At 36.4% G+C, this 25,212-nt stretch overlaps 1 protein-coding gene across 2 annotated transcripts in view; it reads left to right on the top strand.

Annotated features, from left to right (window-relative positions):
- Positions 1 to 25,212, top strand: part of ITPR2 (inositol 1,4,5-trisphosphate receptor type 2) — a 466,150-nt gene that overhangs the window by 282,737 nt on the left and 158,201 nt on the right. The window lies entirely within an intron of this gene.

The raw sequence follows: 25,212 nt of genomic DNA, 5'->3' as shown, positions 1-25,212 counted from the left end.
GAGAAAAAATATTTTCTTACAGACGCTTAGCAATAAATTTTCTTCTTTAAAAATAGATTTTGCCATTGTTTTGGGAAATCTGCTTAAAGGCTGCCAGTATTTTATTTTTAAATGCCATGATCTATGAATGAGAATAAAGAAATTGATAGAGTGATAATTTGGTGGGGGGGGGAGGAAGGAACTTTCATTAGAAAGAATTTTAAATGGAGAGTTCAACGGCCTTTTAATATTGAGCAAATTAACTTTGTGAAATCGTAGCTGATCGATTTAAGGAATTGGGAACCATCAGAAATTAACACCATATTGTTTGGCTGAGAATTCTTGATTATCTTTTCACAAAAGGAGGTCTGGGACAGAGGAGGGCAGGTAATAGTAAATGTTGAGAAATTGAGAAGTTGGAAAGAAGTTGAGGATTATTATCATATTAAGGGCTTGAAGAGCCACTGGGAAACAACCAAAGTCAATGATGTGAGCTGGACTTGCCCTGCTCCTTAGATACCCGCATTTTCCTCCAAATAGGATTTAAGGTTTCAAGCAAAAGCCCTGGTGAGAAGTTGATCTTATTAGAATTATTTAGGACACTGAGTTGAAACCAAAGACACTGAAATGTTATGCAGAAAACTTCCCTTTTGCTGTATTAACAGGGATTAGGTGTACAGTTCCTTTGTGATTCTAGGTAAGGTGTCTTAAACTGTAGCAAAACCAGTGCCACTGTAGATTTTTACCCATTAAAAAGGCTTTTATTTCTCTCGTATCTTTTGAAAACCTTCTTAGGACACAAATTTGCTCAATGTAACCTTATATCCTGACTTTAATGTAGGTGGACATTCATGAGTGGGTTGTTTTCTAACATGTCATTTTAAAACCCAGATTTAAAAAATTTTTTATTTTCATAGATTATCTAAGTTTTGTGAGATTTAATATGGATATGTATTTCCCATTCATTTACTTTTTCTAACTCTCTGCAGTAGGTATTATTATTGCATTTAACCAAAGGGAAAACAGATGCGTAGAGAGGTACAATGAGCTCCCCAGGGTCACACTGCAAGGAGGTGACTGGATCAGGGTTCCAAAACAGACCATAAGCATTCTCATCCCACTATATTAATGGCCCCTAAACGCTGTCCCATGGACTGATGGCTGGCCCGTATTTTAAGGGAGTTGTATTTGTTACCCCTGGAGTGAAGGTCTGGGAATCTATCATTTAGCTTCCCAGGTGCAAGAATTGCTAGCTACTTCATGTCTAATATTCTGAGCTAGAGAGATAGTGTTAGAACATTTCTATTTATGCTGTACTCTCTCTCTATATATATATTCTGTTCATCCTTCTGATAAACATATATATGTATATAAATACCAAACTGTTTTATATATCTGTTTTACCTTGTATATGCAAACCAAACTGCAAAAAACAGTTCATTTTTTTGTTTGTTTCTTGGTAAAACTTTAATAGAAAATATACCTTTCTAGAATAGACATAAAATATTCTGTGGCTCACGTAGCAGTATTTTATAATAGTCAAAAGAATATAGCGGGAAATGTAATTCAGTAAATGGCATCTGCTATGAAAAGGCTAGCCTCCAGGTCTTAAATTGATGCTGGCTGGTGTAACTTTGTTAATGAGTGAATTCAGAGTTGACTTAAGGAGTTGGTGATGGAGGGATGGCTCATTATCATCAGTGAATGTAACTTGCTGCTGCATCTGTACGAAATAATAAAATGGGACTGGCTCATCCCCTACCCTACCATAGTTGAGTCTGGGTTTTTTGTTTTCTTTTCCTGTTTGCGTCTTTAAAAGATGATGTATGATCCATCACCGTTGGGGCTGGGGCTCCATAAGCATCTTTCCTTTCTTTATCCCCCCTCCTCTATCTTTTTACAAAGATCATCTTGTTTTGTACCACAAATATTTGTTTCAGAGGGGGCTGTTTGCAAAGGCCAGATTAAGTCTGTTTTAAGTCTACCTGCTTCATGACCAGAGCATGTGGCTTGGCGATAGACTCCAGAGGGGCCTCTGAATGCGTACAACGAATCTGAAAAATTTTGACAGTTCTAAGTTAATCACCAAGGTACAGACAACTTTGCAGAACATGTACTTTCTAGAAGCACATTCTTAGTGGTTCAGCTGTCAAAGTTCGTTTACCCAAGTATATGACTGGTAGCTAAGACATTTTTAACTTAAATTTTAGTATTTACATAATACTAGTATTACATAATAAATAGAAATAATTTTTTCATGTGTTGCACTTATAAAAGTAAATAACAAAGTGAGTTATGGTTTACTGAGCCTCAGTCATGAGTGAGTAAACTTTTGTTTGCAAATGAACCAAATATTAATGTTAGCTTTGCATAACTCTGAAAATGCACTGCTTCACAAAAATATCTTCAGGTAATAAAATAAATGAAGTCAGCAATACTCAGGTTGGTTAAGTGGGGTTTCTTTTTGAGGATTTATATCATAGAAAGGAAGGTACTCAATGGCAGAATCTGAGTCTTTAATGTTCTTTCTTTCACAATGAGTTATATTGCTACATTAATATGATGATACAATTTATCCAGGTACTCTAAAAAGAAACAAATTATATCCCTTACATAAATGAATTCTCCCCAATTCCTGACTTCTTCTGCTCTAATTTTTCAAGGTCGTATCATCCTATAGAAGATCCATGCCCAGGAATATCTAATCAAATTCATAAGTAGTATGTGCTTAAGAAAATAAAAAGAAAGATTTACTTGATGTATTAGTCAGGTTTGAGTGAGGAACAGAAAAAACACAGGTCATTTTAACAGATTATTTAGTATAAAGAATTGTTAACTAAGAATTGAAGAAATGAAAGGCTAAAAGAGAACACTAAAATGTCATACATAGCAACTTCGAGAAGCAACCATCACCCCAATGACTGGAGCAAAAGGAAGGGATTGGACTTACTAAAACTTAAAAATTTGGAGGAGGGAATCCCATGGGGCTGGATGCAGACTTCTGAGACCGGCAAAGGCCAGGAGCAGATGTTTCCGAGGGAAAGGCATGATGGGAAAACGACAAACTTGTGTCAGTTGTAGCTATGGGCAGGAACCAGCCCTGCCAGAATAACGTGTAGCTATAATGCCACTCACAGGAACAGGAAGCAAAACCAGGAAGTCAACAAGAAGCAGACAAAGAACCAATCTCTTCTTGCTCTATGTAGCCTTGCAGTCTCCCTTTCACGCCTCCTATCGGCAGAGCCTAGCCTGGATCCAGGCAGCAGAGCAGAAATGTGACTTATTAAATTCTAGCCCCAGCATCAAAAGGGCCAGTTTGGAGCTGAGAGGCAATAGGTTAAATAACTGGCAGTCTCAAGTTTCTTTGAGAATCTTAAGAAAATTCTCTCAATTAAAAATTATTTGAAATTTAATTTTTGAGTAGGTTATATACTACATGGTACAAAAACATAGAGAATAGTTTCTTCATGGCCCTTGTAGCCCGTTTCTGCCATCCCACCCACCTCCGACTAGATAATCATTGTTGCTAGTTACTTGTGTGGCCTTTCCAAGTTTCTTCATGCATACCGAGCAAATGCAAATATATATTCTTCTCTCTATCATATTGCTCATCATACCACTATTTTACACCTTGCTCTTTTTACTTAACAATATATCGTGTTGATCTTGCCATTTCGGTACATAGGGAGCTTATTCAAGTTTTTAAATCTCCTTACCTTAATGAATTCTCTTACTGTTTTCAGTTTTCATTTTATTCTCTTTGATAGTCACAGGATAAAATGACATCATCTGCAAATACTGATAGTTTCCAAATTTTCTATCTCTAAAATCATTTCTCTCTGCTAACTGTTTTGGCTTGTACATTCAGCACAATGTTAAATATTAATGGTAATAGTGAACATCTTTGTCTCTTTCCGGCCTTATGTGGAGTGTCTCTTGTATTTCCTATCAAGCATGATTTGCTTGGATTTGGGGATAAGATAAATATATTTTCTTTTGTTAAGGAAGTATCCATTTATTGAGCTTAATTTTTTAAATCAGAAATGATGTTGAATTTTGTCAAATGGCTTTTCAGCGTCTATAGAGCATGACCATATAACTTTTCTTTTTATACTTAATATTTATAATATATTTTCTTAAACTTCCTAAGTTGTTAATATATTTCTTAGAATTTCTAATATTGAGCCATCTTTGTATTCCTGGAACAAACCCCACTGGGTCATAGAATTTGCTAACACACACACACACACACACACACACAGTGATACTTATAAAAAGATTGTAGGGGGCCGGCCTGGTGGCGCAGCAGTTAAGTGCGAATGTTCGGCTTCCGTGCCCAGGGGTTTGCCAGTTCGGATCCCGGGTGCGGACATGGCACCAGTTGGCAAGCCATGCTGTGCTAGGTATCCCACATATAAAGTAGAGGAAGATGCACACAGATGTTAGCTCAGGGCCAGTCTTCCTCAGCAAAAAGAGGAGGATTGGCAGCAGATATTAGCTCAGGGCTAATCTTCCAAAAAAAATAAAAAACAGATTATGGGTATTTGTTATTGGTGATCACTGTCAAATTTTTATATCAGTTTTGCTTAATTCATAAGAATAATTTGTAAGTTTTCCTCTGCTCTGAAACAATTAAATAGCGTTGGAATGTCTCTTTAAAGTTTGGCAGAATTTCCCTGGGGGAATTATCTGGGCTTGGTGCTTTTGGGGTATTTAACTCTTTGACAATTTCATCTTTGGGAATAGTTCTTTTAGACTTTTTGTGTCATTTTGGTTCAACTTTGATAAATTATAATTTTGTAGAAAATTATTTGTTTTATTTAGGTTTTCAAGAAAATTTTTATATGGAGTTGAAAAATTAATGTGATCATAGAAAATTTTATGATCATTTAGATATTTTTGGTTATTTCCCTTTTGCAAGGTATTACTCAGTGTTTCAGCCTTTTACTTTTCTTTCTTTACTAGTTTGTGTGATGGTTGATCTTTTTCATTTTTTCCAAAAGGGCAAGTTTTTAAACACTTATTTGTGAGTGCTATTTTTCTTTTCTAATGCATTGCATTGGACTTCCATATTTAAAAGTCTATATGGTTTAAACTTTTGCTATGTTTTTCTTTTTGAGTATGACATTTAATTTATTTTTATTGCTATGAACATTTAAAGCTATGGATTTTTCTCTTGGCACTGCTTTAGCTATATCTCATAGCATCTCTTTATATAGAGAATTTTAATTATTATTGTTTTCTAGAAATTGTTCAATTTAGTGTAAATTTTCTCTCTGTCCCAAAAGTTGTTTAAGGAGAGTTTGTTATTTTCCAAATACAAGGAGACCTTTGTTTTCAGATTTAAAAACCTAATTCCGAGTTTTCTTATTTGTTATCAATGTTATACTCTCCAAATCTTCTGTATGTTTAGGAACATTCTATTATGTTATGTCTTTTTAACTATTTATTTTCTTCCATTCCTTTGGTTTTCTTTCTCAGATCTCCAGTTGTGCTTATCTTGACTCTCCATTCCCGATCTTCTTTCGTTTTCCCTTTTAAATTTTGAAGAGATTTCTTAGTATCTATTTTAATTTGTTTTTCTCATGCTTATCCTCTAGGTCCCTCTGTTTTCTCCAGGGTCTAGCTTATTTGTGTTCTTTCCAGTTATTTATTTCTGAAGAAATATTTTCTTATTTTCATCTCCTACTGTGTTTTTACCATCTCGTCCTGAATTCTTATCTTTTTGCTCTGCAGTAGTCTTTTATAGAAGTGATTTCATCATAATTTTTAATAATGCATGTCAAACATTTTTGGTAACAATTTTAATTTATATGTATAATTCATGAGTGCCATTTATTGATGTCTTTCTACTGTATTCCATGTTTTCTCCCCTTTTGTATCCATTTTATATTTTCTTTCTGTTGATACGACCAGTAATTTACAGGAGAATTTTGAAGGTCCGAAAACTCTTTCCTTTTCTACCATCACAAAGACAGAGCACATCCTGTAAATATGGCTACTCTGAGGATTCCTTTCATAGCCATAGTTCCATTGTATTTCTTTTTTTTTTTTTTCAGAAGAGCAATTTAATTTTTTTTTTCCTTTGAGGAAGATTAGCCCTGAGCTAACATCTGCTACCAATCCTCCTCTTTTTGCTGAGGAAGACTGGCCCTAAGCTATCATCCATGCCCATCTTCCTCTACTTTATATGTGGGATGCCTACCACAGCATGGCTTGCCAAGTGGTGCCATGTCTGCGGGCCGCCAAAGTGGAACGTGTGCACTTAACCACTGCACCACCAGGCCGGCCCCTTCTGTATTTCTAACACTGCCTTTCCTCACCCACATTCTTGCATCTAATGTACAATATGGGTTGGAGCTTTTGTATTATCTGGTGTGCTGCTTAACTTGAGGATGTATATATATATTTTTATATTATTTATATTATATTATTATAATTATTTATTTATATATTATTATATTATTTATATTATTTTTTATATTTGTTTTATTTTTAATTATAAATTATTTTAATAATTTTTATTTAAAATATATATCTATGTAAATATATAAATAAATTTTAAATTTATTTTTATATTTATATTATTTATTTATATATTATATTATACATTAATATATTATATATATTATTTATAAAATATATGTTTATATATTTATATATATATATATTTTTTTTGGTGAGGAAGATTGACCCTGAGCTAACATCTGTTGCCAATCTTCCTCTATTTGCTTGAGGAAGATTGTTGCTGAGCTAGCATCTGTGCCCATCTTCCTCTATTTTGTTTGTGGGATGCTGCCACAGCATGGCTTGATGAGCAGTGTGTATGTTGACACCTTGGATCTGAACTGACGAACCCTGAGTGGACCACCGAAGCCGAGTGTGTGAACTTAACCACTATGCCACTGGGCTGGCCCTGAGGATGTATGTTTTTGCCTTTTCTTTTTGGTGCTTCTTCTGGGCCCTCTTACCACTCAATGCTGCTTCTCTTCACTTTCTCCTGCATGCCTTCTGCCTGGTGGCTGCTGATGTGGGCAACCTTTACCTGTCCTTTGCAGTATTCTGATTATATCTACTTCTTCCTTTTGCTAAAAATGGAGTTTTCAGGATTTCGTTTTATTCTCCTTGTTGTTTTTGTTGCTTTCCATGGAAGAAGTATAATGATGTTAGATTAATTAGCCATGAATATACTGGAGATAAGTGTGAGCTTTTAAAGAACAGTATTTTGATATTAGGGCTTTGGCAGTTTACACAGGTAATACAATAATTACAGCAGATGCTGCTCAAATGTGGAAGTAAATTAATGTTCAGATTTCCCTAAACAAGTCACTGTAAAAAATGAGAGAGGAGCTGCTTTTCTCTTTCTTGCCTTTCATTTTCTTAAAAAAATTTAGTATTGGAATTTGGTGCTAATATTTTGACATTCCAGGACAGTTATTTTCATTATTAAATGGCATGAAGTTTCTGGGTTTTTTGGTGTTCTTTTCCCCTAGACTTTCCTTCTTTTTTTTTTTTTTACCTATAGTTTGTTTTTTCTCTTTCTCTTGTTCTCTTGCTGGTACTGGAGCCAACTGGTTCAATCTGAGTAAGATTTTTATGGACCCTGTTTTTCACTGTTATTTTAGGTGTTTTGTTACTTTTGATAGTACAACATATGTTAGTGGGTGCTGAGTTAGAAATTACTTTCTATATTTGTTAAACTGTCCAGAGTTTAGGAGGATAATTTCCTGCCATCTTTCTTTTGGTTGGTGAGAAAACACACAAATTCTGTTCGTTTGAAGGCCAATTTTTTAGTCTGTTGTTATAAGTCCAGAGAGCAGTAGATAATTATCTTTTGCCTGAAGAATTAATCATAGTTTAAGTGAAACTTTTAATTGATAAAATGAAAAATTTAAGGTCAGGGGCCGGCCCGGTGGCGCATCAGTTCAGTGCACGCAGTCGGCTTCAGCGGCCCGGGGTTCGCGGGTTCAGATCCCGGGTGCGGACATGGCACTGCTTGGCAAAGCCATGCTGTGGTAGGTGTCCCACATATAAAGTAGAGGAAGATGGGCACGGGTGTTAGCTCAGGGCCAGTCTTCCTCAGCAGGAAGAGGAGGATTGGCAGCAGTTAACTTAGGGCTAATCTTCCTTAAAAAAAAATTTAAGGTCAGCTGTTCATTAAAACGTATTTCTTTTTGATTATTGTTAGTAACCAAACTTAAAATGACTTGAATTAAGATTAAAGGTGAAGCTTTAAAATGAATTTCCCTTTTGGGGCTGGCCCCGTGGCCAAGTGGTTGAGTTCACGCGCTCCGCTGCAGGCGGCCCAGTGTTTCGTTGGTTCGAATCCTGGGCGCCGACATGGCACTGCTCATCGAGCCACACTGAGGCAGCGTCCCACATACCACAACTAGAAGAACCCACAATGAGAAATATACAACTATGTACTGGGGGGCTTTGGGGAGAAAAAGGAAAAAATAAAATCTTTAAAAAAAAAATGAATTTCCCTTTTAAAATACAGTTCTCAGCAATAGGCAGAAAATAAATGAATAGCGATCAGTGTTCCAACACTGTAGCTACACATACAGTAGCAAGTTACTGGAGCTGACAGTTTTCAAATGATAGTAGCTGGTTATGTAAGTCACCCAAGATGGCTTGCTGTACTATTATTTCCAGACAGAGCTGGAAATAACACGTGCCAAAGCAACAGGCAGTCAGACGAAAACATAGCAATTTACTTTCCAATAATTATCATCATCTCTAGCCAGGCTGGAATTTGATTGATCAAGCAAAGAAGATTTTCTTTTTGTATGGATTTATTTCAAGCCTCGAAATATCACTACTGCAGTAAATATTCCTATAAAATCATTTTCTGGACTTCGTTAGAAGAAATAGCAATAATCACTTCGTTCTTTGTATATCAAACTAAATTGATACAAATTCCAGCCTGTACGGTCCATCAATTCAATTATCCTTTTTTCCTTTCCCCACTTGTTTCTTTTTCTCTCTCTGTTTAAAAACTGCAGTTAACTTGAAGCTTTTAAGTGAGAACTGATTATATTGAGGAATTTAGCTCATACTTCTTCCATAGCTGGTGAAATAATGAAAAGTAAAAACAAAATCTTGCTTCAGATTGTTCATAAGTATCACATTTAATTTAAGTATCATATTTAATTGAGGAATTTCTAAATACTTTTAGAGGCTTATTAATCCTTAAGCCATCACTGTGGAAGAGAAATATTTCCAGAGTTCACAGATGCGACAAATGAAAATGGACAGATGACAAGGCTGATGGAAACACAGCTGAATGCTAGAGAGCATTGTGAAACAGTTGATGACGTACATGTGGCCTGAAGTCAGTTGATTTTTTTCGGGGTAGCTTTTATGAGACTGAATCTATTCAGGGAGGACCACAAGGGAGAGAAAGGGTAGGACTGTGTATGTGTGTGAGTAATAATTGTAATAATGGGGATTTGGAGGCAATGGACAAATTGGATAGGAGAGAGGAGGCAAAAATGCTGGAAAGAGGGAGTTCAGGGACAAGTTGAGGGAAACGTGGAAAGACTCTGATGTTGAAGAAGTTATCCATATTCCCAGATGACTTTCTTGGCAGCCTCATGACTAGCCTCTGCTCAGAGTCAGATTTTCTCCAGATGGAGGTGGGTCTGGACAGAATACCCGCCCAGGACAAGACCAGTGATTGCCCGTCCAGGCTGACCCACACTGGCCTGTGTTGTTTAAGGTAGCACTGACTAATGACACAGATCAACCTGAAAGCCTCTGTGGCCTCATATAGTCAAAGTTAACTTAGATTAGCCGAATAAAAGTTAAAATTCCCATTTGAGTGTTCTGGCAGAGCAGCTCTGTTGCAGGAGAGGGCTATCTGATGGTATCTTTAACAATGGGTTTTTATACAATTTTTTATGTCTTCCAGAAGGAACAACTATACTAATACCTGTTTATCAAGGGGTTAAAAATGTTAGCATTGTGGCAATATTACAATGAGTCTTAATTCTGACTTAAGCAGAGGCTTTTAAAATGCAGGATGGAAATGACTTTCACAAACTTGAAAAGCCCCCTGGGCATAAATGCAGCATCCTCTGCTTCACAATGATGCTGCAGGGTGTCTTCCTGTAAAGCGTCAGCTCAAATGCTTTAGAGTTAAAAATTGGTTCCCTTCCCTGTCCATGGAGAGGTAAAATAAGGGCAGAGGGATGTTTTCCGCTGAGGCTTGAGATGAGGTGAAGAGTAGATGAGGCAGAGAGGTATCAGGAGGTTGTTCCAAGTGACAGAAGCTGCAAAGCGTGAGATTTTAGTGCCTAGAACCGTCAGATTGTGTGAAAAGGCGTTGAGGAGGTTAGGGCTAAAGAAACTGATGGAAGCCGAAGGGTGAAAGTGGAAGACAGAGATGGTTTAGACTTCAAGACTTAATTTGCAGCTCGCGTGGGCATATGGAAATACCCGTCTGCCCTACCATCCTCCGGTCATTTATACGTTGCTCCCACACACGTCCCAAACATGGTCACACATATGTTTATACATTGATCCCACATATGCTTGAGAGTACTTGTTTTTTATTCATGGAGGTCAAAATAGGATGAAGAATATTTATTTCATAGTAAGGCTTTTTAGCTGATTTTGAAAAACAAAAGTCTAATTCTAAGAAATTTTTTTTATTAGAAAATTATGAAAAGGGCAGAATGCACAGGTATTTGGACATAGAACAAAATGGATGAGACAGTATTACTTACAAAAAAGTTATTGAATATCTGGTAAGCCCTGGAGATGCATGATGAACGATTCGTTATACCCTCATAGAGTTTGGAGTTTAGTGAGAAAGTCAGGTACCAACTAAATAGTTGGACAGGCATTGATTAATTTCTTTTCTTTACTTAATTACTCCGAAGGAGAAGTCCCGAGTGCTTCAGAGTGTGTAACAATAGGTTCGAAGGCTGCCTGCACCGCTGATGAGATGAAAGTGGTGTTCTCCCCCACCTTGAAAAAGTGAGACGCCCAGAAGCAAAAGGGACTGCAAGGAAGGGATTGCTCACAGCTCAGGTGAAAAGAGAGAGAAAACAGGAAGAATTTGGGAGGCTCAAGATGATAGTGAATAAGAAATAGGGAGGAGAGCTGGCAACAGTAAAGAAAACTTGATTGGGGCAGAGTTCTATTTACTACAGGTATTTTTCTAGGTAGAGTTTTTTTGTGTGTTGTTTTGCTACCAACGTCCGTCCCCAACACTTTCAGTGAACGTTTGCTAGTTTTTCAAAAAATTGTCTTTATTTTCACGTGAAATTAAAACAAATGCACGCTTTTCAGAAATACTTGGGAAGAGCTTGATGCAGTTGAGTTGCTGCTAAGCAGGGCGTTCTGTTAGTTTGCTGTGAGCATCAAATGAGATATTTGTGAAATTGTCCTGATACATAATCAAATATTGGTTTAATTTGATTAAAATTTACTGATTCATTTGTCTCCTTTATTAAAACAATTTGTGTTCTTTCTCCTCGACTCATGCTGGATCTCATGTAACGCCTGGACTAAGTGGTCCAAAGAAAACAAGTACGTTTCCATGCATGCTGATTATCTCTGGAGTTCTGGGAATAAATCCTGACTTGATTGCCTAATAGTGAAAGTGATCTGGGGACATGGAAAAGCTGATGCTGTGATTTTGTCGTTTTTTTTCTACTCTAACCTGTTAAGGTCATTCTTTCTGCCCTAACAGTGTTTGGTCAGGTCTTCTCAGCAAAGTGGTGTAGAGGAATATCTCCTCTCTTTATTGGAGCTACATGTGTTCTCACGCTTTCTTTTGTTTAATTCTGAAATGGCTGGTGAATAACAACATTGTGACTTTTATGCTACATCTGGAAGATGTGTAGACATATTTCATGGGAAGGAGCAAAGGATGGTGGGTGGAGTAACCTGGTTGTAATTATAGTGTACGTTTGTTTGGGAAGATCAGCATATTAGTATGCAGTGGCTAGATTAATTAAACTCAGCAGGAGTAATTCAATATAGTTGGTTCCTTTAAAAGCTAAATATCTTTAAAACTCTTGAGTTTTGCTGTAAATCTTATGATGATAGATGCATTTTGAATATGTCTCTCCCCCTGCTATGAATTCTAAAGCGATTTAAAAATTATCCTTTTAAAAGCTTTGCCTCTCCTCACAATCCCCCCCCAAAAAATCTCTATCGACTTATCAACAAAATAAATTCTAGCGTCTTCCTTTAGGAAGATTAGTCTTTTTTTTTTTTACAAATATATTTTGTGAAGCATAATTTTCATGAAGTTGTTTATAATTTTTAGTTTCTACACCTCAAGCAGTGTGAGGTATCCATGGAAACTGTCTAGCCTATATTCGGTGCACTGGACTGCCTTCCCACACAGGTCAAGACATACACAGTCCTAGATACTAGCTCAATTTATTGTGCCTTAAACATTAGGCAGTTTTAACAAGAAATTGGCTCCTAATTGACACACAATTTCATATTTAATTAGCAGTTTGAGCCTCTCTACCTTTTTCTAACAGATGTAACATTCAAAACATGTGCCATTATATTACATCTGGTGCACAGATGCATGTAAATGCAGGAACTTTGTGGCAAATAGCAGTAATGCCTCAACTGCTTAGCAAAAATTTGGGCAGAACTGACATTATTTTCTTTAAGATGTGTATTTTAAAATCATTTAAAGAGTGAATTTCTTTAACCAACCTAATGGATTTATTTTATATTTTTATAACAGCTTTATTGAGATAGTTACACACCATAAAATTCACCCTGCCTACAGTTCAGTCGTTTTTAGTGTATTCACAGATTTGCAAACAACACCCACTGTCTAATTTTAGAACATTTCCATTAGCCCAGAAAGAAACCCCGTTAGTAGTCATTCCCCATTCCCCAGTCCTCAACTCCTGGCAACCACTAATCTACTTTCTGTAGATTCGCCTCTTCTAGACATTTCATATAAATGCAGTCATAAAATTTGCCGTCTTTTATAACTGCCTTCTTTCACTTAGCATAATCTAAGTGAAAATCTTAGCAAATTTACTTCTGTAGATTTGCCTCTTCTAGATAATTCATACAAATGCAGTCAAAATATGTGGTCTTTTATAACTGCCTTCTTTGACTTAGCATAATATTTTCGAGGCTCATCCATATTGTAGCACGTATCAGCACTTCATTCCTTTTCTATTGCCAAATAATATTCCATTGTATGGATATACCACATTTTGTCTATTCATTTATCATTTGATGGGCATTCAGGTTGTTTCTACTTTTTAGTTATTACGAATAATGCTGCTATTAACATTCATTTACAAGTTTTTGTGTGGACGTATGTTTTCATTTCTCTTTTGCACATCCCTAGGAATGGAATTGCTGGGTCATATGGTAACTCTGTGTTTAATTTTTGGGAAGCGCAAAACAGTTTCCCAAAGTGGTTGCACCATTTTATATTACAATCAGCAATGTACAAGGGTCTATTTTTCCACATTCACAGACTTGTTATTGCTGTCTTTTTTATTTTAACCCTCCTAGTGGTGCAAAGTAGTATCAAGGGGTGATTTTTTTTTTTTTTTTTAAGGAGGAATGGCCCTGAGCTAACATCTGTTGCCAATCTTCCTCTTTTTGCTTGAGAAGGATTGTCACCAAGCTAACATCTGAGGCAGTCTTCCTCTATTTTGTATGTGGGATGCCACCACAGCATGGCGTGATGAGCTGTGCGTGGGTCCGTGCCCAGGATCCAAACCCACAAACCTCAGGCCACTGAAGCAGAGCATGCGAACTTCACCACTACGCTATGAGGCCAGCCCCAAGGGTTGATTTTTTTTAAAGGAAAGCAATTTAATATTGTCTCTGCTTCATAAATAAGTTAAATGTATCTCTTTTTCTTTTCCATTGCTCTTGATTTGTAATTAAACATACCTCTTGTCTCTATCAATATTGTAATTTTCTTTACTAATTTTAATGCAGGCCTGACTCAGAGCATGTGACATCAAAACTTAAGATGCTGGTAAATTGGTGGTTGAAGTATCGTGTAGAACATGTAGTGATGAAACAGGGAAAACTCTAAAAACAAATAGTTTGATTTTAAGATTAAATTCCCAAACTTCTGGCATAATTTCATCTTGCTTTGTATGAACTGAAAAAAGGGATATGATAGTGATGCCACATGCTGTGCAGCTTAGGAGTGTTACAAGGCCAGTTTAAAAGACATTCTTATTTTTTCATTCAATATAATATATCTCATCAATTCTAATATACCATCAATTGTATCACTAGAAAGAAAAAAAATGCTCCCAATTGAGCTATGACATACCATTGATTTTAGAGTGACCTGTAATTCAAAAATGTTAAAATGTGGGAAAAAATGTGTGTGTTAGAATCATTGAAATAGAATGGAAAAGGAAATGTACTTGTGTACTTCTTTTTTTTTTTCTTTTGGAGGCAACCCAGTCGTCTATACTTACCAATACTCAGGAAAGAAAGCAAGACATTTAATACTTCAATGACTTGATAAATACCTTTTGCAAATATGTGTTAATATCCAGGAGTATAAGAGTGATATATTACAGACACACTTACACACGTGCACACACAAAGAAGAGAAAGATAGTCATTGGCTTATTCTTTCCCAGTTTGGGAGTATTAGATCAGCAACCTATAGTTCCTTGAAATGGTCCTTTTCTCTCTCCTCTTCGATTTACTGATTAAAAATAGCTCGTTTACTTCCAGTCAAATTTATTGAAGTTTGTAGGCTTGCTTTTCAGCCTGAGAATGTTTTGTTTCTTTTAGAAGCTAACTTTGACAGGTGATTCACAAGCCTGTGAAAATCCATGTTTTATCATGCAGTTGCCCAGCCCCCAGTGCTACCAAGCAGCCATGTTTCCGTATCAGCACATGTGCTGTGCATGTTATTAAAAGTAAAGTGTTACTTTCTTAGTGCCCAGGATTCCAGTTACAGTTCTAGGTATATAAAGTAGTGAAATATCTGCTAGGGTGTATGCCTCAGGGAATCAAAATGATTTTCAAAATCGTATTTGAAAGACTGTAATAAGCCTAGTCAAAGACTTTCGGAAAAAGCCTTCCCGTAAGGTAGGCGGTTGGCACTTTGTCCTTGAATCAGCTCAGGCATCTTCAGGTTTGTTTGAATTGACACCTTATTTTCTTTTGGTAATAATTGTATTGGTCCTTTGGCACCTTGATGAATATTTGAAGGATTTCTAGTTTCCACTAGTTGTAAATCATTGTCTCATAGTTATTCACTGTGAAATTCTTTGAAAACTATGGTTCTCATATAGAACACAATTAGGAGCTCACTAGGAGATAATCGTTATATTAAAGTAGGCAAAATATATGGTCTCATGGACAGTTGGATGCAGGAAATGATCAAAATTAGACCTACATATTTTTTTAATGTTATAACAGGAAACACTAAAGAAAGAAAATGGTTTTCATTTCATGAGGGAAAAATGAGATAAAATAGAATTAACTTTAATTTTATCTTGTATTATAAATTATGACACTCAAACATAATATTTTAAAAGAGCATAGTGACTTGGTATCTTTTTAAAATGAGCTATTCGTAATAATATTAGGAGTTATGTTGCTAAGTCAAATCCTTGCATGATGTACAAATTCAAGGTGGTTTCGATATTTCTCAGTAAAATACGAAAATCTCATTTCAATAGACATATTGTAAGGAAAGAACTTGGACTGGACTTTTTTTTTTTTTTGATGAAGATTATCCTTGAGCTAACATCTGCTGCCAGTTCTCCTCTTTTTTGCTGAGGAAGACTGGCCCTGAGCTAACATCCATGCCCATCTTCCTCTACTTTATATCTGGGATGCCTGCCACAGCATGGCTTGACAAGCGGTGCAGAGGTCTGCACCTGGGATCTGAACTGGCGAACCCCAAGGTGCTGAAGTGGAACGTGCGAACTTAACCGCTGCACCACTGGGCCGGCACTTGGACTGGACTTTTGGCATATTAGTGTGTCCTCTTGCATTAGGCCATGTCTGCAATCATTAATTAATATTTTACCTTCCAATCTTTCAGATCGAATGTTGGAAGTGTTCATCTTTAAGTGTTCTAACATTTTGCTTGTTGGATTCCAACACAGCTTCCTTCTTTCAGCCATAGAACTATGCATTTGTGTACTAAAAATATTTAATATGCAAGTAACATTGACTATATCTCAAATATTTGCCAAAGTTATAAGACATGATTTACAACATACATCATAGTCTTTAAATAGGTGACACCTCAGCACACAATTTTGTTGGTAAATATAGCGATCACTCATTTAGAATCATTCATTCATACATTCATTCCAAAATATCTATTGAGTACTTAATGTGCCAGATTTTGCACTAGGTGTTGGCGTTGATAGTCAGCCAAAAAGGAAAAAAAATAAGGCACAGTCCTTATGCTCATGGTGCTTATAAACTAGTAGGGGAGATAGAAATCATTCAAAGATTGATATAAATATATATAAAACTGAAACAACTGGTGAAGTACAGGGTGTTAAGAGAGGACTGAAGGACAACTGGCTTGGTGAGGTTAGAGAGGATGACTCTAATATGGTTGAACTGACATCTAAAGGTGGAGTAGGATTTAGCTAGGCAAATGGGAGTCCTGGGCAGCAGAAAGGGGTCCTGAAAGCTTGGCTGGCAAAAGGCAGCATGTCTTGAGGCAGAGGGAACATGATGAGACGCTGGAAGGCTTGTGTGGCAGGAGGAAGATGCAGATTGGTTCAGAGAACTACGATGACAATGGTTCAAGATTTGTAGGTGTCAGATCATGAATCCTCACCTAAGCCGTGCTATGGATTTTGGTCCATATTCAAAGAGAAGTGGATAGCAACAGAACGTCATATGTAGGAAGCAGCCATCATTATGTTTAATATTTCTTGAGTATTTTCTCTTCATGGAATATTGTATTTAGAATATAAAATATAAAATACATTTTATAATATAAAAATACATAAAAATATACAAAACACGATATAAAGTTTACTTTATATGAAAGAATATGTACATCATTTTTAATTATAAAGCATAACATAATGAAGACCCATGAATCCCGTAGCTAACCAAAGATTGAACACATTACAAATAACTTGTATCTACCTGTGTGTTCTTGCCTCCCCTTCCAGAGGCAACTGGTAGCTCTCAGTTTTCATACCACACTGCATATCTTCTAGGACTTGCTTCCTTTTCTCTCTCAACCTTATGTTTCTAAGATTCATCAAGGTTGGTGTGTGTTGCTGTGAGGCTCTAGTTTGTTCATGTTTATCACTGTATCATATTCCACTCTGGGAATAAACTACAATTTATTGATCCATTTTCCTGTCAGTGGATATTTGGGTTGATTTCAGGGTTTTTTTGCTTGTTGTTTGTTTTCTTATCAATGCTAATACAAGTGTCTACAGTGTGGTAGTATGTGTCTTTTGGGGCACATGTTTCCTTGGGAATGGAATTGGTGGGTGAGAACATGTGTTTTCCAGAGTGGTTGTACCAATTTTCATTCCCACAATGATCAACATACTCTTAGTGTTTGGTGTTGTAAGCCTTAATTTTTGCCAATCTAGTGGGTATAAAATGGTGTCTTATTGTAGTCTTAATTTGCATTTCCCTAATTACTAATGAAGGTGAGTATTTTCTCATGTTTCTTGATCATATGTGTTTCTTATGTGAAATGTTGGTTCAATTCTTTTGTCTGTTTTTCCACCAGATTATTTTTTCTCATTGATTTATAATCATTATTTATATGTTCTTATATTCTAAATTTTAGTTCTCTATTGTTTCACAACCCTCTGAATACTGAGTGGAGAATGAATTAGAGGGGCACCAAGTGAATATGGAGAGACTTGTTAGGAAGCGTAGTCTTTCCTATTAAACAATCGTGTGATAATTTTGTAAATAATCTACAAAATGGATGTTGTTTTTCATTTGCCTTCTCTTAAAAAATTGGAGAAGATTGGAGCTGGATATTTATGTCAGCAGTTAAAGCTATGGCTGTCTTCATGGTCCAGGGCATAGTAATATGCCATATATGCTGCCGAGTTGTTCAAGTCTTATTTTCCTTTAAACATTAAAAAAATTACAATAACTGTCTGTTTATCACTTATTATGGGCTAAGAACATAAAGCTTTTCATATGTAATTTCTAATCCTTAAAGTAACCCTGCAGTATGGATATTATACACAGATGGGGAAACTGAGTCTCAGGGTAGTTAAGTAAAATTCTTGAGCTCACAAAACCAGTGGCAGAACCCAGATCCAAATCAATTACATTGGGATCTGAAATAGTATCATTTCCACTAAGAACACAGCCCTCCAATACTGGGAACATTGGAAGCTTATAAATCATATTTATTTGTTCTAAATTGTTCATAGATATTATTTCATTTGATTCTCAAAACCTTCCTTTGAAGTTATGCTATGCAGAGCTCCTCTTCATTCCATTGACTCCATCAATATTTTTATCCTATCTGAAGAACTTCTACCATATTATTCCCTCGACACCTCTTCAGAGTCACGTGCTCCTCTCACTCCGCTGTGAGCCAACACCGTCTTGGTTGTAGGTTAGTGGATCACAGCTTGGAGCTCACAGACTGCACTGAGAATGTAAGAGACTCCATAGAAACAGGAATGTGAATATAGGGCTGGAGAGCTGGTCTCACCTCTCTTTGTGTATTGTCCCTTATCTCTTGTTCTGCCACCTTGCAAAGTAATACCTGTGTATCAAGCTTTACTAAATGACGTTGGAAATATAATAGGAATCATAGCACTTGAGGATCTAAAACAGCAAGCTCAATATGACTTTTCCCATTGTCCAAGAGGAAATCTGTCCCATTGTACTTCATGTTATTCAGATCACATTCAGTTCTGTCATTTATTCCCATCTCCTCCCACTCCTGCTGTATGCTCTTGTGGTCTCTGAGACCTCCCAAAAGCTGAGTCTATTATTGTACTGTGTATACCATACCATCCCTCAGAGACACAAAGTCTTTGCAGAAGCTTTGAAATTATCACTTGAAATTTTATTTTTCCCAGCCTTTGGTGTGAGTGCACATGCTTGCCTTGGCAGCATATTGGTTCCATTTTTTTCAGTAACAAACAGTACTCTGGTGGGTTTCTATACTATGTATCAGGGGATTATGGGCTTAACTTTAGCGGTTGTGTGCACTGCCATTTGGATATAATTTTATGAGGTAGCAATTTGTGATCTGTGAGTCTAGAAGTCTTGCTTCAATAGGAAATTGGTGTCTAAAGCTTGTCTGTTCATCTCTTGCTTATGTACTCTTTTCTCAACTCTTTATGTTCTGGAGATCAGATGAAGACTGCTTACTCAGAAAACTAAACAATTACAAGCAGAAAACTCCATTCTCAAGTACTATTGGTGAGGGATTGCCTAAGTTCTCAACCTCTGAATTTAAGCAGACCCCGTATTAAAATGGTTGAAGTGTATGAGTCTGTTGGGTTTGATGTGAGTCAGTATATTTCCTGGAAATCAAATACTGAGAGGCTTTTATTGTACCCCAAAGGAAATAAATAGTTTCTTTTACTCCTTGCTAGTTCTGGGGCACAGACTCATCCCCTCACAAAGCCTTCTCAGCAACCCTGTTTGTCTAGAGGCTAGGATATTTGATAAACCCGGAGTGACGACTGAAGTCACTCTTATCTCCAGCATCATCATCAAATGTTTAAATATCATCCTGTACTGTTTAAATGTTTAAATTTCACAAATGGAATCAAATGGTCTGGTAAGGATTATTTATATTCAAAAACAGTGCCATATGTTTCAACTCTACGCATTTGAAAATTCTCTTAGCATATGTTGCAGAATATCTTTTTGCATCGCCTCCCCTGGTTCCTGACACATGGTAGGAATGTAATATGTCTTTACAATGAATAAAAAAAAGGGGAAGGAAGGAAGATGAAAGTAGATTATCATTGCAGGGTATGAATAATTGGTTTTAAAATTTTCCACAGTCTTTTTTTCCCTCATAAGCTCGTTTATTAGAGTTGTTGAGACATCTGTATGTTTCTCTAGATTATAATGATTGTGTCATTGTGTTGATGAAGAGCATCTTGTGAATGTATGTAATAAGAATACTGCTGTTCAAGTTTGTGTTTCTTATCTTATGAGAGCTGGGAAAAAGCATCAGGGGAGGGAATTGGCTTCCACTCCTTGGAGTCAGCGAATGAAATTCAAACCATTAGACAGCTAGATTGTAGGAGATTGGCCACATTTTCCCAAAGGAGTTCCTTGAAGACGTAATTGATTATAGTGATGGACCTAATGTAATTCCATTAGGGTACAGCTGTTGCAATAATTTATTTGAAATTAGAAATGTACCTTTTTACCCCTGGGAATTCAAATGAGGAAGAATATTTAATCAGATATGCCATCATTAAATTAAAAGGTTATGGAAACACCACTTAGGCTAATACCAAGTTTAATGTTGAAATGATACTATGTGGAGACTATGGGTACACACAATCACCTCTTGCAGATCTTGTCTAAGCTGATTAGTAGCTAATCATTAGTCCTTGAGAGAAAACCCTAAATTTAACATCTTTGGTTTGCAATTTTCATTACCTTTTGAATTACCACTTGAGGATTTAGTTTTCCAGGATTCTTATTGTGGTGTCATGTTTTGATGGTGTCTTGATTATATTGTCCACAATGGAAAAAATATTACTTTTGTGTATCATTTTTCCAAGGGAGAGGAAACAGATGTGGAATCAGTACCTCAAATATCTCGCCCTTGAAGTCCTCACTTCTAATACTATTAACTCCTATTAAGGCAACCAGTGTCGTGCTTTCCCGAAAATCAAAGAAAATCTTTAGTCCTTTCTAAGACTAATACATTTTTGTTATCCTTTCTATGCATGAAAGGCAGTCATTTCTAAGCTTCTTAATTTTTGATACATTGGAGTTGGTGCAACAGGAAGTAGCCAGGAAAAAGCCAATCCTCCCACATATTCACAAACTGTCAGCATGACTTCTCTGGCCAAAAAAGATGTCTTTTTATGGAGATGTTTTGTTGTAATTTCAGAAGGTGGTTGTTAGTTATCTTGGCTACCTTACGTTTAGCACATCTGGGATGTGTTCACATGAAGACGTTGGCTGAAAGCTGTGTCTTGTGGCCTGGAATTGACTCTGATTTTGAAGACTGGAAAGGACATTCCCTGCTCCTGGGCCTAATCCCACACAGACACCTTCCATGGGAAGCCCAGTCAGGAATTCACTTTGGAATTGAAGAGCAAGTACAGAAGTCGAACTTCCCGATAGTGGTAGAATTCTTTTCAAAATGGCTTAACATACTTGTAGTTCTTTCCCAAATTTCTGCCATGGTAATTACAGCTCTGAGATAATTATTTACAATCCCGCCAGCGGAATTTCTGACAATGGTCCTATAATTACTTTATTTGAGTTAAAAGAATTTGCAGAAATGACTTGCATCAGAGCCCTCACCACTATAATCCATCACAGATAGTGCAAGCCACCAAGAATGTCCCAAGAGAAGTTGGGACACAGTACTTACCTATCATCCGTCAAGTCAGAACTCTATATTTGGCAGCAGAAATCAGTTCTGCTACACTTGTGCTGTAGCAATATCTGAAGTTTTCCAATCTTAAATGAGGATGACTAAGACAAACAGAACAGAATCGTGATCCATCTGTACCTATTCTACATTTATTTTTAGCACCAAAGTTTGCCTTTGCGGAAAACAATGGAGTTTGAACTAGGGTAAACTTTTTTCCACTTCAGTTGAAATTGTAAGGTCCATTTTATATAGTGAAGTACATGTATATTAGCTCACAAGTAGATAATTCCAAGGACTGATTAATAGTGGGCAAATTAGGATTTCCAGGCAGTTTATCATTTTTGCCATTGTCTTAGTACATGAGAAATTTTTTTCACTTTTTTGGGGAAGGTTTGGTATAAAGTGAGAAAGTATGTACAAAAGCACTTGGTAAATTGTAAACTCTTCCATAATCTGGGTGATATTAATACTACCAACAATAAAATCAATATGCACAACTTATATAGCACTTATTATGTGCTGGGAACTGTTCTAAGTACTTTATGTATTTTTACCTATCTAATCATCACAGAAGCCCAAGGAGAGTAAGCATTATGACTATTCCACTTGACACTTGTGGGTCTGAGGCACAGGGTGGTGAAATAACTTGCTTAAGATCCTCCAGTTAGCCTGGTGGCATAGAGGGGATTGGAACCCAGGCAGTGTGGCTCCAGAGTTAAGAACACAGATAGAGGGAGCCCCCTCCCCTTTCTGTAGTGTTCTGAATATTATGTTAGAAAATACATACATTACATTACATTAGAAAACATGTGCTTCTAACCAGACTGGGCTTAGACAAGAAGAGTGTTGCTCATTTGATCTTGATGTTTATGAATCTGATAAGCACCTGTGATTTATTTTATCTGCACAAAGAGAATTTAGAAATAATGGCAGAGTTCTACTCTGTGGTTAGTTTTAAATAAACTTATTTTCTAGCAATATAAAGGGCATGTTTTTAAACAAATGGTAAAATGCAGTTTTCTATTTCTCTCTTTATAAAAACCAAACTCTTGTTTGTTTATCTCTTGGTGGGGTTCTTGGAGTAATGTGGTTAAAAGGCTCTCTTATGGAGAATAGAAAGGAAGCTAGTTCACAGGGACCCTACTCACAACAGGTTTTCTTCCGGACAATGAGACTGACTTGTGAATTTCAAGAAAAACAGGCCTGGATTTTCACGTTTGTCAGCTTTAGTCATTACATCAGGGCCAACTGTATCTTACAGGATTAGAGTGAGAAACAATACATTGGTCTGTGGAGGTGAGAACCATGATTAGTATGACAAACTAAGCTATCCTTTAAAGAAATGTAGTTCTTCAGTTAATATATTCTCAAATTTTTCTCCTCAACTTACAACTTCAACCCCATAGTTTTTGGGTCTAAAAACGCTCTTATAGCCATCTCCTTCTGCTGTAATGAAACACACAGGAAAACCCCATTTGACTCCAAAGAAATGTTTTATTTTGTTTCCTCCCCTTTTGGAAGGATCCTTCTTTGGCCAGGTGAAATTAATTCAACTCAAAAGGCTTTCTTTTAAAATAAAAAAAGGAAACACTTTTCATTTGTTATGTCTTCTCCAGGTGTCCCACTTAGGTTGTATAAGGGATAAGTAGAGTTATATTCATTAGTAGAATAAAGTCTCACACCTCACTGTTTCTTCCAAGACGAGTCATCACCTTTACTCACTACACCCCTCCATGAAAAGGTCTTAAAGGAAGAAAATGTGAAATACGAAGCAATAATAAATGTCTGTGTTCTAAATACTTAAGTATTGATAAATAAATAAAAGTCACTATAAGGATAAACAACTCCAGACACTGCAAGTATCTATTAAAATTCTTGGCACAGTGACTTTTAGAACATATTTCTTGCACATTAAACAGCTTTGCTCTGATGAATCTATGGGTTAGTAGGGAAGGTATGCATGTAAAGCCTCTTCAGAGTTGACTCTTTCCTCTTATGTGCTTCTTCAGGGCCTAGTATCCATCTCCACTATGGAACTGACCTTATTGTAAACTCTTTGAAGGGAGAGTTATCTTATTCACTTAGGATAGTACCTGAAACACACTAGGCACCTAATGAATATTGGTAGAATGAAGAGGGAAGATAGGACGCGGCCATGAGTAAGAATGGAAGAAGAGCTTTTTCAGGCAGAGAGTATGATGTGAGCAAAGAGAAAGACTTAGAAAACTGTGGTTGAAAAATCATCACATGGTTCAATTTGGTTAAAACATAATGGGTGAAGGCACTCCTGGAAGCTACAGTTGAGAAGATAGAATAGGTAGGATTTCACAAATGATTGTCAATTTCAGTGGAGATGAGGGGGATAGTAGATGATCCCTTGAGTTTGGAGCCTAAATGACTAAAAAGATTCTCATCTCCTTGAAATAAATTGAAAAGGAGAACAGGTTTATGAGAGAAGGGCTATTCCATTCTGAAAAATTGAGTTTGAGGTGCCAGTGAACCTCCAGATGTAGATGAGGACATCTAAGTAGAAACAGGATGATGAGACGCTTAGGAGAGCAAGGTCAAGGATGGAGAAAACCCATTTGCCGTCAGAGCTGCAGAAGAGATTGTGCAACCAAGGACCAGATGAAATTGCTGATGGGGAGAGAGAAGACGAGGAGAGGAGTGCAACAAGAGAACTAACAGAACCGGAAGGTCTTGAGAAAGAAGGATAACCAAAGCATGAGAGAGAAGGAGCAATGAGAACCATGTGTCACAGCATAAAAGGGAGATGTGCTTGGGGAGGGGGGCGTGCAGCCTGGCGTGGGGAAATGGCCTGGACTTTGCAGTCAAGAATTGAGTTCAGCTCTTGCTCCACCGCCTGTTAGCTGAATGATCTGCAGCTAATTACACAAGCTCTTATGCCACAGTTTCCATACCTGCAAGATAGGGATAACATTTCAGTAGTTGTGTTCATTTAAATTTTTAAAAAGTTTTAAGAGGTATTCTTTAAATAATACTTTAAAAATCACTTTTGTCAAGTAAAAGAATAATAACCAATAAAACGGAAGATTTGGAGTTATCTATTTTTCTTATGTACATACAAGTGACTATATCGCAAAATATTTTCTAAATATCTTGCACAAAATTGAAGTACAAAATCGAAGACTTAGGAATTTTTGAATTACACATTTTATAAAGGACTATATTATCTTTTGCCCACTGTCTTCTGAATAAAGCTCTTGGAGTTTAAGTATAATTCACTCTTGGAGTTTAAATGTAATTAAGATAAAAATTAAATGTAAATATAATTAAATATAATTCAGTCTTATCAAGCTTAATTTTTGAGCACCTGCTGTATACCTAGTACTTTTCTAACTCTTTTTACTGAGCTCCTCTAACTAAGGCTTTTGCTTTCCAATTCTTAGAGTGCTTATGAATCTGGTGTTTCTTTAGGCACCACTGATATTCTTAAGAACACTGGGATCCTCAGTTTTTGACCCTGTAAATGTTAAACTTATAGTGTTTGTGATTTTCCTAGTACGTTCTATTGAAAATACTATATTTTATTCTTTATTTCTGGGAGAAGCAAAATTGTTATTTTCTTGGGAAATATTTGCAAATTTTGTCTCAGAAAATATGTAGCATAAAGTTAATTTTTCCATGTCTCAACATCATTCATAAAATGCATTTTAAGTGGCATTTTAATTTAC

This window comes from Equus caballus, chromosome 6 (genome assembly GCF_041296265.1).
Source record: "Equus caballus isolate H_3958 breed thoroughbred chromosome 6, TB-T2T, whole genome shotgun sequence".
NCBI classification, from domain to species: domain Eukaryota; kingdom Metazoa; phylum Chordata; class Mammalia; order Perissodactyla; family Equidae; genus Equus; species Equus caballus.
This window is presented reverse-complemented; position numbering and strand designations above follow the sequence as displayed.